Source organism: Crotalus tigris, unplaced genomic scaffold (assembly GCF_016545835.1).
Source record: "Crotalus tigris isolate CLP2741 ecotype Arizona unplaced genomic scaffold, ASM1654583v1 scf7180000018167.688565, whole genome shotgun sequence".
NCBI classification, from domain to species: Eukaryota; Metazoa; Chordata; class Lepidosauria; order Squamata; family Viperidae; genus Crotalus; species Crotalus tigris.
The window spans coordinates 268,600-285,057 of record NW_024096860.1 but is presented as its reverse complement, the minus strand read 5'-3'; positions in this window follow the sequence as shown (position 1 = coordinate 285,057).

Sequence of the window (16,458 nt, the reverse complement as noted above, 5' to 3'; positions counted from 1 at the left end):
AGAGCTATCTCTATTAAGAGAGGAAGGAAGGGGCAAGCTGTTAAGGAAGCAGTTGGAGAAGGGATTGTCAAGGGCTGGGATAGCAGGAAGAGTGAGAAAGGAACTCGGAATAACATTTCCTTGATTTTCTTTAGTATAAGTTGAAGTGAAGAAAAACTTGGACAAGCTTTCAAGATTTTGTAATTGTACCTTTTTACAATGAAGGCCATTCCTCTTATCCCTACTGTGTCTGTAAAGACTGACATCAGCCCTTTGAGGTAGGTCAGCTGGAAGGGATTTTTCTGAGTATTCTTGCTTCTGTCTCAGGACTGGGTAATCTCTTTCCCATGGCCTCTCTTAATTATTCACTCCTCCATTCCTCCCTTATTAGCTGTCTTGTAACATACCCAACGTTTGCTCAAAAATTCCTTTTGGATTATATGAATGACAGGAGGGGGAGGAGGAGGAGGAGGGGGGGTAAATAACATTAGATCAGAATTACATAATGTTCTAAGAATATGACAAAAAATACTTCAGCATAACAGCAAGTAGCTTAGATAGGGTTTGTACATTCACTTTTAACTAAGAGATTAAGAAGTAAAGAAAAGGTATGGAAGCCTTACCACTTTGGTTATTCCTTGCCACAAGTTAAATTAAATTTAGGGAGGGCTAAGGCTGGAACTTCACTACAGGAAGCCCACATCTATACTCTGAAGTAAGAATAAAATGAGAAGGAAAGAGAGACTGCTTTTATTTCTTGTAGTAAATCTGGTTGTTAAACATCTAGGAAAAGATGGTGCTTCCAGAATTGCTTACTCTCCTCCTGTTGTCCAGGCCAGGCTGGGCATTTTGCTTGTCTTTTCATAAATGTAATTGCTGGCCACATAAAACAAAACTTGCCTAAGGGCAGTATTAACTACCTGGACTAATTAAAAATACTATGTAAGATTTGCATCTTAATTTCATTCGCCCATTAGAGCTTCTCACGCTTCGTGACTTGAGAGAAAGATTGATAAATGGATAGTTTCTTAAAGCAAAATATGAATGTGTCTTGGGAAGAAGACCATATTTTAAAAGATCAGTGAGCAAGCTGGACAGTGGATCTATTCTGCTAGTTTCTAGAACTGATGAAGGCTTTCTATGAAGTTCATACCACAGAGAAGCAGTAGTTATTGCCAGTTACCCAGCCTTAAGTTAGAATTCCAAGTCGGGTAATTCAAAAGATTAGAATCTAAATCAGGGGTTCTCAACCTTGGCAACTTTAAGACTTGTGGACTTCAACTCCCAGAATTCCTCAGCCAGCAACCTTGGCAACTTTAAGTCCACAAGTCTTAAAGTTGCCAAGGTTGAGAACCCCTGATCTAAATGGATTATAAAGAGACTTATGTATGGAATGGAAAATATGTTTCATTTTGAGCTTGGGACCAAATATCTTTATTCTGTTGGAGCATCCCAATCAGGCCAGGTTCCAATTTCTATTCCAACTCAAGTTTCCGTTCTAAAAAGAACTCAGAGCATCTCAACTTTTTTGTAATCCGTGGGGTTGATGTGGGGAACTAAAAACACTGTTGAGCATTCAAATAATAGAAAAATGGATTTTGCTCCCTTATTTTTTTCTCTGGTTCACAAGGGAATATGGATGGGCAGTCCATGCTCACAAGTTTCAGAAAATTGCCTAAAAAGCAATCTTGGTTTTTTTTTTTTCCCCTAAAAAAAAAATTTAAGGAATAAATCTCCTTCTTCCCTCCTTTTCACTGTCTATCCATGCATGATGTTTCATCTGTATTTTATGCATTTTTTTTTTTTTTTAGTTTTGTACACAACTCAGAGTCCATTTCAGTGGGGATTTCAGTTTCTAAAATAAACCTTTAAATTCCATCCACATTAACACAAAATGAAACAGGGTACTCTACTAATGTTCTTTCTATTAGTACACCTGGTCCATGGAACGGATATCCATGTGAAGGGACAAAGAGGGAGTGGAGAGTTATGAAATGTGCATGACAATACATGTTCTGAAAGATGACAGCTGAGTGATGACATTATCATATTTTAATGGTCTAAATGTCAACGCAGGAACAACAAATCTCTTTCAAGAAATCCCATAGCAGTAAAAATCACCACCTTGCCTAATTTTCCCTTAGTTTGGATGGCAGCTTGAAGCTAGCATGGACCACTGCTCAACCTACTTAGCAAGTTCAAGTAATAGATTCTGGCAGTCAATTCCCCTCACCCCTCTTTCTTTCTGTCTGCAGCCAGGCATGCAATATTACAGTCAAACAACTCTGCCCCCAGACTGAGTGTTTATACTCAGCAGGATGAAAAAATAAATAAAAAGCAATAAAGCATGCAAACATCCTTATCTTAACAACAACAACTGCTTTTTTAAAAACCTGAATCTTCCAGACAGAAAGAAAAAAAAAAAGCCTGTCAGTCCAAAACTACGATGTGTTTTCAGAAAATGCACTGGTTAATGCAGTGTTTCTCAACCTTGACAATTTTAAGGCATGTGGACTTCAACTCCCAGAATTCCACAGCCAGCAATGCTGGCTGTGGAATTCTGGGAGTTTGAAGTCCACATGCCTTAAAATTGTCAAGATTGAGAAACACTGGGTTAATGGCACAGTTGTATAGTGCTGGCAGCAGCAGGAAGAATCCTGAAAGTAAAAGGAAATTCTTAAGCTTGCCCAAGGTCAGATCACACTGATTGCTCTTCTCTGGCAGACTCAGTAGAATTCTTTCCCATCTTTGACTAGCAGACCTAAAATTCCTTTCACTGTATAATTCTTTATTTTTATGGTTCCGCCTTAAGATAATAAACATCTACACTAGTTGGCAGAAGAATTCTTTAAAAATGTGCGATTTGCTTAGTATATTTCAGGGTCAGTTTTGAAACTCTCTTAAGGCAGTTCATTATTGGCTTTAATTTTGTTATCTTTCTAAGCACAGGGTTACCATATTTTGTTTATTAGAGCAGGGGTCCCCAACCCCCGGGCTGCAGCCCACTACCAGGCTGTGGCCTATTCAGAATCAGGCAGTCCGAGAGGCACCCCAAAGCCTTCTCGCATGAGTGGAGCTGCGTGCTCGCGCAGGCACGCCAACCCATTGCTTGTGCGGCTCAGTTCCCTTCTTCCCCCCCCCAGCTGGGTTGCCAAGCCGCCTGCTCCTGATACTCCAAAAGTGGAGTGGTGAAACCAGAGGCTGAGTGGGACGAGTGTGCCCTGCTCAGCTTCGCTGACTCACCAAGGCTGCCTACACAGGACACCCAGTCTACTTTTGGAGTGTCAGGGAGCCTCAGAGACCACACCCCCAAAAGCTTCTCCATGCCAAAAGCTTTTGCAAATGGACGAAAGGCTTCAGGGGAGCAATCTCGCACTGCTTCAGGGCTTCCATCCTTTTGTGAAAGCTTTTGGCCTGGAGAAGCCTGAAGGATGTGAAACTGCCTCCCAAAGACTTCTCTTCTCTCTTGTGTGAGCGGAGCTGAGAGTGTGTGCACCAGCCCACCGATCACGCAGCCCTGTTCCCCTCTCTCCCCTCCCATTGGGCCGCCAAGCTGCAAAGATTGGGGATCTCTGTACTAGAAGACCAGAGTAAAATAATTGCCAGGTTAATTCTGGTAATCAAGTATGAGCTTTCTGAAGCTTCCACATCCCCACTTGATGTAAAAAGATGCATGAATTAGAAAGCTGGTATATATCCTATAAACATACACACATACACACATATACAGATTTTCTGTACAGTTAGGAAGCTCATTGTGGTGTCCAGCCTAAATCTCCATCCTTGTTATTAACTGCCTGGGTCTGGTCTTTCCCTTTGGGGCAGACACAATAACTTTATTTTTTGTGACGTTGAATACTGCCCAGGAATTGAAGTTTGGTTCAATTTATAAATACTGTAAAATCAATAAATGTATAAATATATTCCCTCCTTCATGTATCATGCTCTCTAATTGCTCCTCTATCTGTCCCACTAAGAGCATGTTTTGAAGAATGGAATTTTAGAGTGAGTGACCATTCTTTATTGTGAGAGCAAATCCCATCCTTAAACTAGTGGATTTTCTTAAAGCCATATAATGCAGCAGTATTAGTCATGAACAACCAGGTCCACATGTAAAGGATTTAATTTACTGCTTTATTGCTCAAGCCTATACACAGGAATCTTCCCAAACTAATGGTTTACATCTGAGTAAACTAGACTAAGAGTAGAGTGAAATTAGATAAGGTTCAATGGTATTTCAAGGGGGTTGGACTTTGTCTTCTTGTGATGACATAGAGATTCTAAACTAATTCCTTGCTTGACTCCTCCCCTTTGCTCTATCTCTCTCTGACATCCAGCATTTATGCAAAGATCTTCCAGTTCTTGCTGAATTAAATCTTACAAATCTTTTTTTTTTTGAAGATTGGCAAGCACTATAATCACTATAATTCAGTAATGCCTGGAGTCACAATTTTTCCCTCCTTTCATATACCATCTCATCCATATAGAAGAAAGGAAGAATGGGCATATATGTGGGGCCATTTGTGAGGTCCTACATAATACGTCATTTGAGAGAGGCCAACATTGTTAGTTCTTTCTCCTTCATTCTTACTTTAGGAATCTGAATCAGAAAAATGACATACTATATTACACAACAGTCTTCAAACTATGCCAACTACTTGTTCTGTTTACTTCTGCAACATTTTCAAAGATGACAGTAGTTTACTCTCTGCATTGCAATCCATCCAAAGATGCATTAGAGGTCACCATTGGGAGTCTGTGTATAGTCAGAGTGATACTTTCAGTCAAGGAATCCAATCATCCCATCCCATCAGATTGCTGTATCCAAGCAAGCACTGCAAACTGTTAATGTTTTTGTCCACTGGCTTTACAACTCTGCCTTCTGCAGTGTGGTGAAGCAGCTTATTACCAATAGATTTTCACAGACTTTTTACCATCAACATAGGTCCTTCTATTTCTTTTACCCCCAGTGAATGCATATTTACAAACCTCTCATAACTAGTATTGGATTTGTATCACCCTAACATGGACCACATAGTCTTAACATAGTCAAGGCTATGGTTTTCCCAGTTGCAATGTATGGCTGTGAAAGTTGGACCATAAGAAAGGCTGAGCACAAAAGAATTGAGGCCTTTGAACTATAGTGCTGGAGAAGAGTGCTGTGAGTCCCCTGGATGGCAAGGCGATCAAACCAGTCATATGAAATCTAGAGGATATCAACTCTGACTGCTCTTTAGAAGGCCAGATCCTGAAGTTGAAACTCAAGTACTTTGGCCACCTAATGAGGAAGGAAGGACTCACTGGAAAAGAGCCTAATGCTGGGAAAGATTGAGGGCAATAGAAGAAGGGGACAATAGAGAATGAGGTAGCTGGATGGAGTCACTGAAGCAGTAGGTGTGAGCTTAAATGGACTCCAGAAGATGGTCGAGGACAGGAAGGCCTGGAGGAACGTTGTCCATGGGGTCGCGATGGGTCGGACACGACTTCACAACTAACAACAACAACATGGACCACAGTTCTAAAGAAAATAATACAACCAACTCTTTTTGATAAGTTTCTCAGGCTCTCCCAGTCTCATGTATCTGTGTATACCTGAATGTATTATGTATAAATTCTCAAAATGGTTCCTGTGTGATTATTGTCCTTCTCTATGACTTTTGTGAGCCATTATAGAAGGCTGCCAAGCTATATTTATATTCTTGGGTCACAGACTGTGTTGTCCTGATTCAAAATAAGCAATCCTTTTGCTGGTTTAAATTGTTTCACAACAGGTTAATATTTTCCTTTGCTAAAGTTAACAGTGGTTTTTATTGGAATGGATTACCAGATTTTGCCCCAGTCATATATTTAAAAAGCAATGCTGAGACATCCTTCTATTTTGACCTTTTGACAATTTCTTTTTAGTGTGTTGTCTCTTTCATCCCTGTCTCTGTTTACTTCTCAATGAGTCAGTGAGAAATGGAGTTTATATGTTTCCTAGTCAAACTATGAAATACAAAAAGGTCAAAGTAGTAAAACAACATATTAGGAGTAAAAATTATTATACTTCTTTCTCAAGACAAAGTAAGCAATAAAGGAGAAAGCATTAGATGACAGTGTCCTTGATAAATATTAGAACTGCTATTGGCTGAAAGTTACGTATTATATTCTTCCATCACATCGAAAAGGTCAGTTCCGTTACCAGGGTGGAAATGGGTTACCAGTACTTTTTTATTCTTTTAAAAATTTACATGTTGAATCAAGTGTATGCTGTGATGCCTTCAAGCACGATTCCTTCCTAGTAAGCAAGAAGGGCTACAGATATTTTGCACTGGAAAAATCCACCTGCTTTTATGATTTGTTTTTATTTCATAGAATCACAGCTTCTCTTAGACAGACTTTGTTTTGAAATTAATTCTATTTCAATAAAAGGATTTGATATCCAGGGTTTTGTTCTGAGTATCACAGCACACAATATTTGTGTCCTGATTGCAGGTGTGGGTTGTAGAATTTCCAACTAGATCAGAAAAAACACCTGCTTTTACTTCCATTGTAGCTTACAATGCACATGAGCTAGGCCCGTGGTGGCGAACCTATGGCACGCGTGCCACAGGTGGCATGCAGAGCCCTCTCTGTGGGCACACGTGCCATTGCCCCAGTCCTAGGCCTTCAGCTGGGTTTTAAAGCTCAAACCAACAGCTTAATTTAATAAATCTGACTTAATCTGAATAGCTGACCTGTAATGAATTATTTGATTTGCTTTGATCTGAAACTGATTTGAATGGTGGATTAGGTAAAAGTTGGCCAGCCCATTCTACACAGGCTATACAGGTTGGATTGTATCTTGGACGTTCTTCAACCTGCCCTCCAAAGTGGCTGAATAATTAGATCTGGCTGCCTTTATAGAACTTCTGTATCTGTTTTCTAATAAAAGTTTAGTTTTAAACTATAGTAATTTTAATTTAATTACTTTCTATGTTGTTTCCTCAAGCTATCACCTTGTTTTTAACATCTACTTGAGGCCTTTAGGTGAATTATGAATTACCAACATGTTGGCTGATCTGTCAGTAAATATGAAGATTATATTCTAATCCCAAGGAAATGGTTGGAAATCCTAAAGCAATCCTAAAGAAAAGAAGAAATAGGGGAGACATGATAGCAGTATTCCAGTATTTGAGGGGCTGCCACAAAGATGAGGGGGTCATGTTATTCTCCAAAGCACCAGAGGGCAGGACAAGTAACAATGGTTGGAAACTGATCAAAGAGAGAAGCAACCTGGAATTAAGGAGAAACTTCCTGGCAGTGAGGACAATTAACCAATGGAACAGCTTGCCTCCAGAAATTGTGGGCGCTCCATCACTGGAGATTTTTAAAAAGAGGCTAGACAGTCACTTGTCTGTGATGGTACAGGTTCTCCTGCTTGAGCAGTGGGCTGGACTATAAGATCTCCAAGGTCCCTTCCAGCTCTATTCCATTCTAAATAGAGATGATTTTGTAATGGATGAAGACAAAGAAAGTGAAACTTCCTTTAGACAATAGGACAATAGTGTAGATGGGAAAATCAAATGATCAGGATGGCAACACAGATCTAGCTGTGAGATTGTGGTGTCCTAAGCGATGCCAGCAAGTATTCTGATCACAGTACCCTATTCTGTACCAATTACAAAAGCTGCCTATTTATTTCTAAGTCAATTTAAGATGTTGGTATTAACCTTTAAAGCTGTAAATGGTTTGGAGCTAGACTGTCTGAAGGACTGTTTCACTGATATGTATTGCTTGAGATGTAAGAGCTAGATTAGTGGGCCTCTACATTCATTCTTTTGTTCTATCAGGGCACATATTTATTTATATGTGTCTATACACAGACTCTCTTATTTATTTATTTATTTGATTGATTGATTGATTGATTTTTAGCCTGCCACAATCCTACAACTCTCAGTGGTGACAGCATAATAACATCAAGAATAGAATTAAAAAAAGATACAGTCCAAATCACAAAAGAAACAAACAAAAAAACAAAAAAACCAAAGGTAGGAGAGGAAAATAAAAGAAACCAGAGACATAGGAGATATTACAAACGCTCTTTCAAAAAATATATATGACATATTTTTATAACCATTTATCATAAAACATGGATTTTATATCAATTTTCTGACTTTTTAGGTGAAAACGAGCATTGCACAAATAAAGCCTGCACAATTAGAAGACAGAAATACAAAAGAGATCTGTGACAGGTTTTGATGGGAGCAGATTGCCAAGAGCTGCTGATTCTGTTAGAATGGCAATAGCATTTCTGAATGGAATCCACCAGTTGCCATCTTTCATTCATCAAATATACACAGAAAGGAACCATTCATTTGCGAGAGATGTGTCTAAAAGAGAACATTTTATTTATTTATCAAATTCTAAAATTGTCCATCTCCCTGTACGAAAGCCATGTTCAAAAATAAGGAGGAGGAGGAGGAGGAGGAGGAAGAGGAGGAGGAGGAGGAGGAGGAGGAGGAGGAAGTGGAGGAGGCAAAGTTATATTTAAAAGCCTGTTTCTGGGAAATGCAGTAGGGAACTTCAGGGAAACTTATACTGTTAAAAATAGAATCCTGAGCAATGAAATTGCATATGTTAGGGAAAATTACATACAGAAGCTCTTTATGATAGAAATGATGATAATAAATGATTTTTTAAAATGTTTATTCTTTAAAAAAATATCAAAAACCCCTAGTACATTTGAAGAGTGAGGTAATAACATAAGAAAACAAGCAAGATTCATGCTGATTTAGATATATATTATGGAAAAAATAATTTTTGATATCACCTTAGCTTAGGTCAGGGGTAGGCAACCTTGGCTCTTTTATGACTTGTGGACTTCAACTCCCAGAATTCTTGAGCCAGCCATGCTGAGGGAAAAGGGTGAGATTTCCAAGCTGAGCCATGCTGGCTCAGGAATTCTGGGAGTTGAAGTCCACAAGTCATAAAAGAGCCAAGGTTGCCTACCCCTGGCTTAGGTATTATAAATCATGTGAGCTAAATAAGACCCCCACACACAAGTATCTAAAGTGTCTAGAGTATTGCTTCCTTAGTTTACAAAATCCTTCTGGATATAGATCAGCTGTCAGGAGTGCACACATGTGTGTGCGCGCACGCGCTCTCTCTCACACACACACAGAGTATAAAATTGCTAGCTGTCCTTGTAAATGCTTTTGATATTCTTTAGTTAGATTATTGTTTGTAGTTTTAGCAACATACACTTGTAATGGCCTCCCTGCTTTCTATTTTATTGTAATTAAGATGCGAGAAAAATTGGATAACTAGTATGAAGCTATCCAAACATATTTCATTCTTTCTTTCTGATACAGTTCCATAGGGATTTTGAACTCTGCATCCCATTTTATTGCTAAGAGTGAAGAAATATAGAAATCCATATGGTGTATAGCTCCTAGGTACATTTTTGAAAATGTAATTACTGGCTTCATCCATTTTATTTTACAATATTGAGTTTAAGGGAGCCAGAAATATAAGATTAGATATTTACTGAGATATAGCTTGGGTAAGATGAAAAGCATGTAGGTCTAATTATATCCACTGTAGGCTTAAACTAGAAACCCTGACTTTTGCTGAGTTCTTGATCTCTTTACAAATCACGTAATAAATCTTCTAGCTTGGTATATCCAAACTAATCAGTTTGATTCAAGCCGTTAAAAAAAAATCAATGGTATCTTTAAATTTCATAATGTCAGGTTATTTTACTCTGCAAACACCAGTTACATTGATCCTTTCCCAAACACCTTCATTTCCCAGAATGACATGGGAAAATTAGGTATTCTTAGTCCTCTCTTCCTCCCTGAAGGACTTTGTCAGATGTAAAGAGAATGCTGATTTCTTCTGACAGCCAAATTGATCAAGTGCTGCCATCTGCTGAGTCAAGTTTGTGGCCTTGGTGCTCCAGAATAATCTCCTTTGAATGGCAGTAGCTCTTGAGGAGGTCTTCCCACCACTGTTACAGAGGCAATGACCATCATGAACTAAGGATCTAAAGCTATGCAGCTCTTTACACTTGAACACAAAAGGTACTTTGAGGTACATGGGTACGATGGAATTTCTAGCTAGACTGGAAGGCAGGATCAAGAGGGGCTCAAGGTTAGAGTCCTTGCACTGCAGTTAGTGACACAGGCTGGGTCTCCCCCAGAATCCTTAAAACTTATCATGTTGTTACCAAGTCAGTCTGGTGATATTCTTGTAGCACAGTGTTTCTCAATCTTGACAATTTTAAGGCATGTGGACTTCAACTCCCAGAATTCTACAGCCAGCAATGCTGGCTGTGGAATTATGGGAGTTGAAGTCCACATGCCTTAAAATTGTCAAGGTTGAGAAACACTGTTGTAGCATAACTGACTAGCAATAAGGGCCCATCAGTCTTTGCTTAGTGTTAAATTATATAAGTATCCTACAATAGGGGGTTTGCACAGTTGATGATAGAATCCAGGGGTGAAAGAATTCCTTGGTGAAAGAAGGAGTTAGAATGACCTACGCCTTCCTGTAGGTTTCTAATGGCCTTTAAACCACACACCATGGTTTACTTCTGTATGGCAAGGGAGTGTTTCCTTTCATTGATGGCTTTTGAATGTAGCACTGGCCAATTCCAAAGGGGGTCAAAGCTACTCTCCAAAGCACCTCAAGGCAGGACAAGAAGCAATAGATTGAAACTAATTAAGGAGAGAACCAACCTAAAACTGAGGAGAAATTTTCCGACAGTGAGAAAAATTAATCAGTGGAAAGACTTGCCTCCAGAAGTTGTGGGTGTTCTAACACTGGAGACATTTAAGAAGAAGCTGGGCAGCTACTTGTTTGGAATAGTTTAGGGTCTCCTGCTTGAGCAGGGGGTTGGATTAGAACAGATGTCCCCAATCCCCCGGCAGCAACCCAGTACTGGGCCATGTCCCATTTGGAACTGGGCCACGGAAGCAGCAGGCAAGTGCATGTGATCAGTTCCATTTATATGAGCAATGGGCACATGGGCCTGCCTCTTGCACAAATGCAGCTGTGTGCACATGCGCTCACCCACCACTCATGCGGAACCATCCCCTTCCCCCCTCCTCCCGACGGTCCACAAAGCCAGAAAAGTTGGGGAATGTTGGGCTAGAAGACTTTCAAGGTCCCTTCCAACTATGTTCTCTGTTGAGACTCTTCATGAGTGGTTCTGGTTGCTGACAATAGAGGCATGTATGTAGCACTTGACTGTAATGCCTTAAACTCAGATCACTTTTTTTTCCCCAGGGATCACATGGCAGAGGAAAACCAAGGAATTTGGGGGAAAGCTGCAGGCTTGTTTTCAGAAGGAGGGCATATCATGTTCCGAAGCATGTAACTTACATCAGTTGCATAATGTTGTGTCCCCAGGAAAAAAAAAAGAAAGAAATTCGAGGAAGCTATTCCATCTTTCCCTTCCCCTGCTGATGGCTTTGAGGATTTGGAGACGGGTCCTATGCTTGCTCACCTCTATGCCCCGGAGTTCCTTTATGCTTTTGCATCCAAAGCACCACTCAGAGCTATGATTAATAAAAGCATCTCCTCCTCCTATCCAGAAACATCTGCAACTGCAAGCATTTGAATTAATTTCTTCTACTCATCACTATGGCATTGCAAGTAAGAAGCATATATATTGTCAAAGCTGAAGCTGTAAAGGAATATGAAAAAAGATGTATTTTCTGCTTTTCAGCTAGTTTTTGCTGCTGCTGCTGCTGCTTCCCTTTTTCCTGCTTTCTCTTCTCTACCACCTCCTTCTCTTACTACCTTTGGGGCCTCATTACCAGTTCTCATTGCAAGAAATTTAGGTCCATGAGGTTAGCTGACGGTAGATCAAGATATTTAAAACCCAACGTCTCCCTATTTGTGTTGTTTTCTGGAGCCATTTTTCTCCTCCATCGATTTTTCCCTTTAGAATTAATCATGCATATCTCATATGTGTTCCTGAGTAGAATATCAAGACCCAGGTTTTGGTTGCTCTTTATAAATCATTTGTACTCTGCTCTTATGTCAGCAGAACTCTTCAATTGAATTATGTTCTTCTACTCAATCAAGATGCATCTATATTATTTTATACAGTCCCAGGGCTCACTTAGGATTATGCCTCCACTGATAGGTCAGTAATCAGAAGTCGGATCAGCTTTACATTCAACATCATCCCCACTCTTAATAGTCAATGAACAAGCAAAGATGTTGATTGACGCTTTTCTTAGCTGATACAGTGCTGTGTTTGTTGGTATCCGCTGCTGTGTTTTTCATATCTTTGTAATCCTCAACTAATGACAGTTCATTTACTGACCGTTCAAAGTTACAACAGCACCGAAAAAAGTGACTTATGACCATTTTTCATACTTATTTCCATTGCAGAATCCTAGAGTCACTCATATGCTTGACCACCAACTCACATTTAGGACAGTTGCAATGTCCTGTGGTCATGTGATCCCTTTGGCGACCTTCTGACAAGAAAAGTCAATGGGGAAACCAGATTCACTTCACAACTACGTTACTAATTCAACAATTGCAGTGATTCATTTAGCAAATGTGGCATGAAAATTTGTAAAATGGGGCAAACCCCACTAAACAGATTTCTCACTTAGCAACATAAGTTTGGGGCTCAATTGTGGTTGTAAGTTGAGGACTACCTGTACGATGAATACACTTGTGGATAGTCTGCCTCCCTTTCAAATAGATATAAACAGAAGAAAACAAGCCAGCCTATTGGCATCATATGTTTCAGTCATAAAGCCATGGAGAAGATCTTTTTTACCCAGCCCTCTCTAAAGGTTGTAACACAAGTCTGGAGAAGGCACTATCTTCTCCCACAGGATATGTGCTAGTCCTTTGAAAAAAAGGACCTCACGACACCAATTACCTTCATATTCTTGTGTTACATCCATGAAACACCCAAAGCAATTCACGCGTCTCCTATCCTCAGCGCTACTCTCCCATTTAAGCCTAATGAAATAAAGGAAGTGAACAGAACATTTTTATGATATAAAATTTCAAATCCACATTCAACAATTGCTCGGGGACAGGGATTGCACAGGAAAAGTTCCCTGGAGGTTGTGGCCTTTCTGTTTTTCTGCTGATGGGGATTCTTTTCATTGTTCTAAAGCCGTCTGTTTACATGTCACCAGGATTGTTATTTATTGATTACACTGACACGAGCAATAAAGAGAGAGTTGTTTTACATCTCAGATGAGGATCTACATCAGGATACATCATATGCAACCTGATTACAAATTACTCTACCTTTTATTTGTATTTTACAAAAGCAAATATATAATGCATCCACCCAAGACATGATGCACAGTGGTCTGTATTTTGTTCATATACGAACACGTAGATACTGATTGGTATCGTTTTTATTTTGTTACAATTGTTTACTTTATTAGAACTGTATGGCCTTTTTGAGAGTTTTGTATTTTTTATTTTCTTCCCCATAAACTGTTTTAAGGGCAGGGCAATGTCTAAGTAATAGTACTTTAAAAAATGAATAAAGACATTTTAAAGGATCCCCCCTTCCTATTAAGAAACTTGTTTCTTCATACTATTTACCACAATTTGCATGGTTTGAGTTTATGATAACTATCATAACAGTCAGGTGGGCAGAAAATCAAGTGATACATGAGGAAACATGACCTAGTTGGAAATTCTTTGGATCTTTATCATTGAATCCAACCAACAAGCATATGGTGCAATTTATTTTGGCAATAAATCTAATAGCACTAGCACTTAGATTTATATACTGCTTCACAGTGCTTTACAGCCCTCTCTAAGCAGTTTACTGAGTATATTGCCTCCAACAATCTGGGTCCTCATTTTACAGACCTTAGAAGGATGGACGGCTGAGTCAAGCTTGAGCCTGTCAGGATCGAATTGCTGACAGTTGGCAGAATTAGCGTGCAATACTGCATTCTATTTTGGGCTGGTCACATAGCAAGAGGAATTGATGGCCGATAGACCAAGCTAGTCATAGAATGGAACCCACTCGATAAAAAGCATCCATGAAAGAGACCTAAGACAAGATGGATTGACAACCTCAACAAGTATTGTGGACCCAGTTGGTAAAAGAAAGCTCAGGACCATATTGGCAGTGGATAGACAATGGCTAAAATGATAATGACTGCATTCCAACCACTGTGCCACCATGACTCTTTATAGGCTGGTTAGTCTGAAAGAATATGACTTGCCCGTGTCTATCTTCTAAGATGGACAGCTGGGAGAAGATTTGAAACAAGGTTTTCATTATATAGCTCTAGTGTCAAAATTAATACCCATTTTCAATAGGCCGCTGGTTGACAATATTACCTCACAAAACAATCTATAAAGTCAAAGGCCAAATAGAAGACCACATTTGGAATTGTATCGGCTTTTTAAAATATACATATGACAATTTCAGTAGCAGAAGGTAGTCTAGATTTTTAGACTTCCTAATATGTCAGTTGTCATAATAGATTACTTTGGATATTTATAGCCCATGATAATCAATACATAACTATTTTTAAATGTGGAGTAATATAATTGACGGGCTCTTATTGCCAAAAGATGAAATAGATTAAATCAAAATGGGCAGATCTTACACACAGATATCCCTGCAAATGATCTGCTCAAAAATCTAGTTAGTAAATATCTAGTACTCTGTTCCATTTTGTTAGCAGGTTGCTTAGAGCCGTGGTGGCGCAGTGGTTAGAATGCAGTGTTGCAGGCTAGCTCTGCCAACTGCCAGCAGTTTGATTCTCATTGGCTCAAGGTTGACACAGCCTTCCATCCTTCCAAGATGGGTAAAATGAGGATCCAGATTGTTGGCGGCAATAGGCTGACTCTGTAAACCAGAGGGCTGTAGAGCTCTATGAAGCAGTATATCAATCTAAGTGCTATTGTTATTGGAAGAAGAAAAGAGTATGTCTGCAAGTGGGTGGCAAAAAAAGAGAAAGGTTGCCCTTCCTATTTTTGATTCAAACCCTAGACACTGTTTTCTTCCATCTCAATCTTCTACCTTTCACAGAAAAGACTGATCATCCCTACACGAAATCCCGAATTTTAATTGTGCTAAAAATGATATAAGTTGTCATGTGCTGCTTTAAGGTAAGATTTTAATGCTGGAACTGAGAGATGGGTAAATTGAAGTTTTCCCCCAAGTGAAGTAAGAGTTTCATTTGTTTGTGACTTACTATCATTTAGTTTTTATTGTGTGAAATTTTCAGTGTGTATGTTACAACTGACAGGGCATTTGGGGACAAAAGTTTTTTTTTCTTTTCATGTACTGCTTATCAATATAAGGTATCCCATTAGGATATGAGGTACTTTACTGGACTTTACCGTCTAAAAAATTTATAGTGAAAATGGAAGGAAATAGAAAAAGACATCTTTTCAAAAGGATTTTTATATGGGAAGCATTCTGGCATTCAGCTGTTGTTTTTATGCACACAGACATGTACATGTAAATGTCTGTGTATAAAATTATATATGTCACACATAACAGATGTATAATTTTATATATATATATATATAAATCTATGTTTTTGTGCCTATGTGTGTGTGTGTGTGTAAATGAAGTATGAGTGAACAATGCTTCTTAGTTTAAAATTAAATGCATACAAAATAAAAAGGAGATTTTTTCTGTATTAGCATTATTTATCACTGCATATTTTGAACTGTGGAGAAGTTCAGAAACTATCTTGTTCAGAAGTATCAACAGCTTTCTTCTTGAGAAAGAAATCACTCAAGAACATCATTTAATTAACATAAACTCTAATGTAGAGAAGAATAGCATTAGCTTCACAGTAATTATGCCCATATGACAAGCCAATATTTAACTCTTTCTGAAGTGTGTGTGTGGGGGTGTCTTTCTTAGCTCTTTGACTTGTTCAGTGGCATTTTATCACCACTGTGGCAAAGAATGCTCAAAAATCAATTCCATCTGTTTCCAAAACAGAGTGAGATCCCAACCAGCAATGCTTGCATTTCAAATTGAATAGTTGCAGAAATGTTTTTTTTTTTTTAAAAAAATATACAGGTAAGTCTTCGACTTATGACACATCTGAGCCTCAAATTTTTTGTTGCTAAACAAGACAGTTGCTAAACAAGCTTTTCCCCATTTTACAACTTTTTGAAAACTAGTTGTTAAGTGAATCGATCGGTCATTAAACAAATCTGGCTTCTCCCATTGACTTTGCTTGTCAGAGGCCAGCTGGGAAGGTTAGAAATGGTGACCACGTGACCAGGGGGATGCTACAATGATTGTAAGTGTGAAAAACGGTCATAAATCACCTTTTTTCAGTGCTGTTGTAACTTCAAATGATCATTAATGAATGGTTGTAAGGACTACCTGTATTGCATGTTTAACTTTTATTTTTCCTTTTTACTGTGGAAGATATCAAATAATAAAGTGTTGCATGAGGGAGAAGAGATGCTTATTGAAAGCGGGAAGAGAATATGCTTAAAGGTTCCCTTAATGCTAATCTTTGGGTTGCCGTT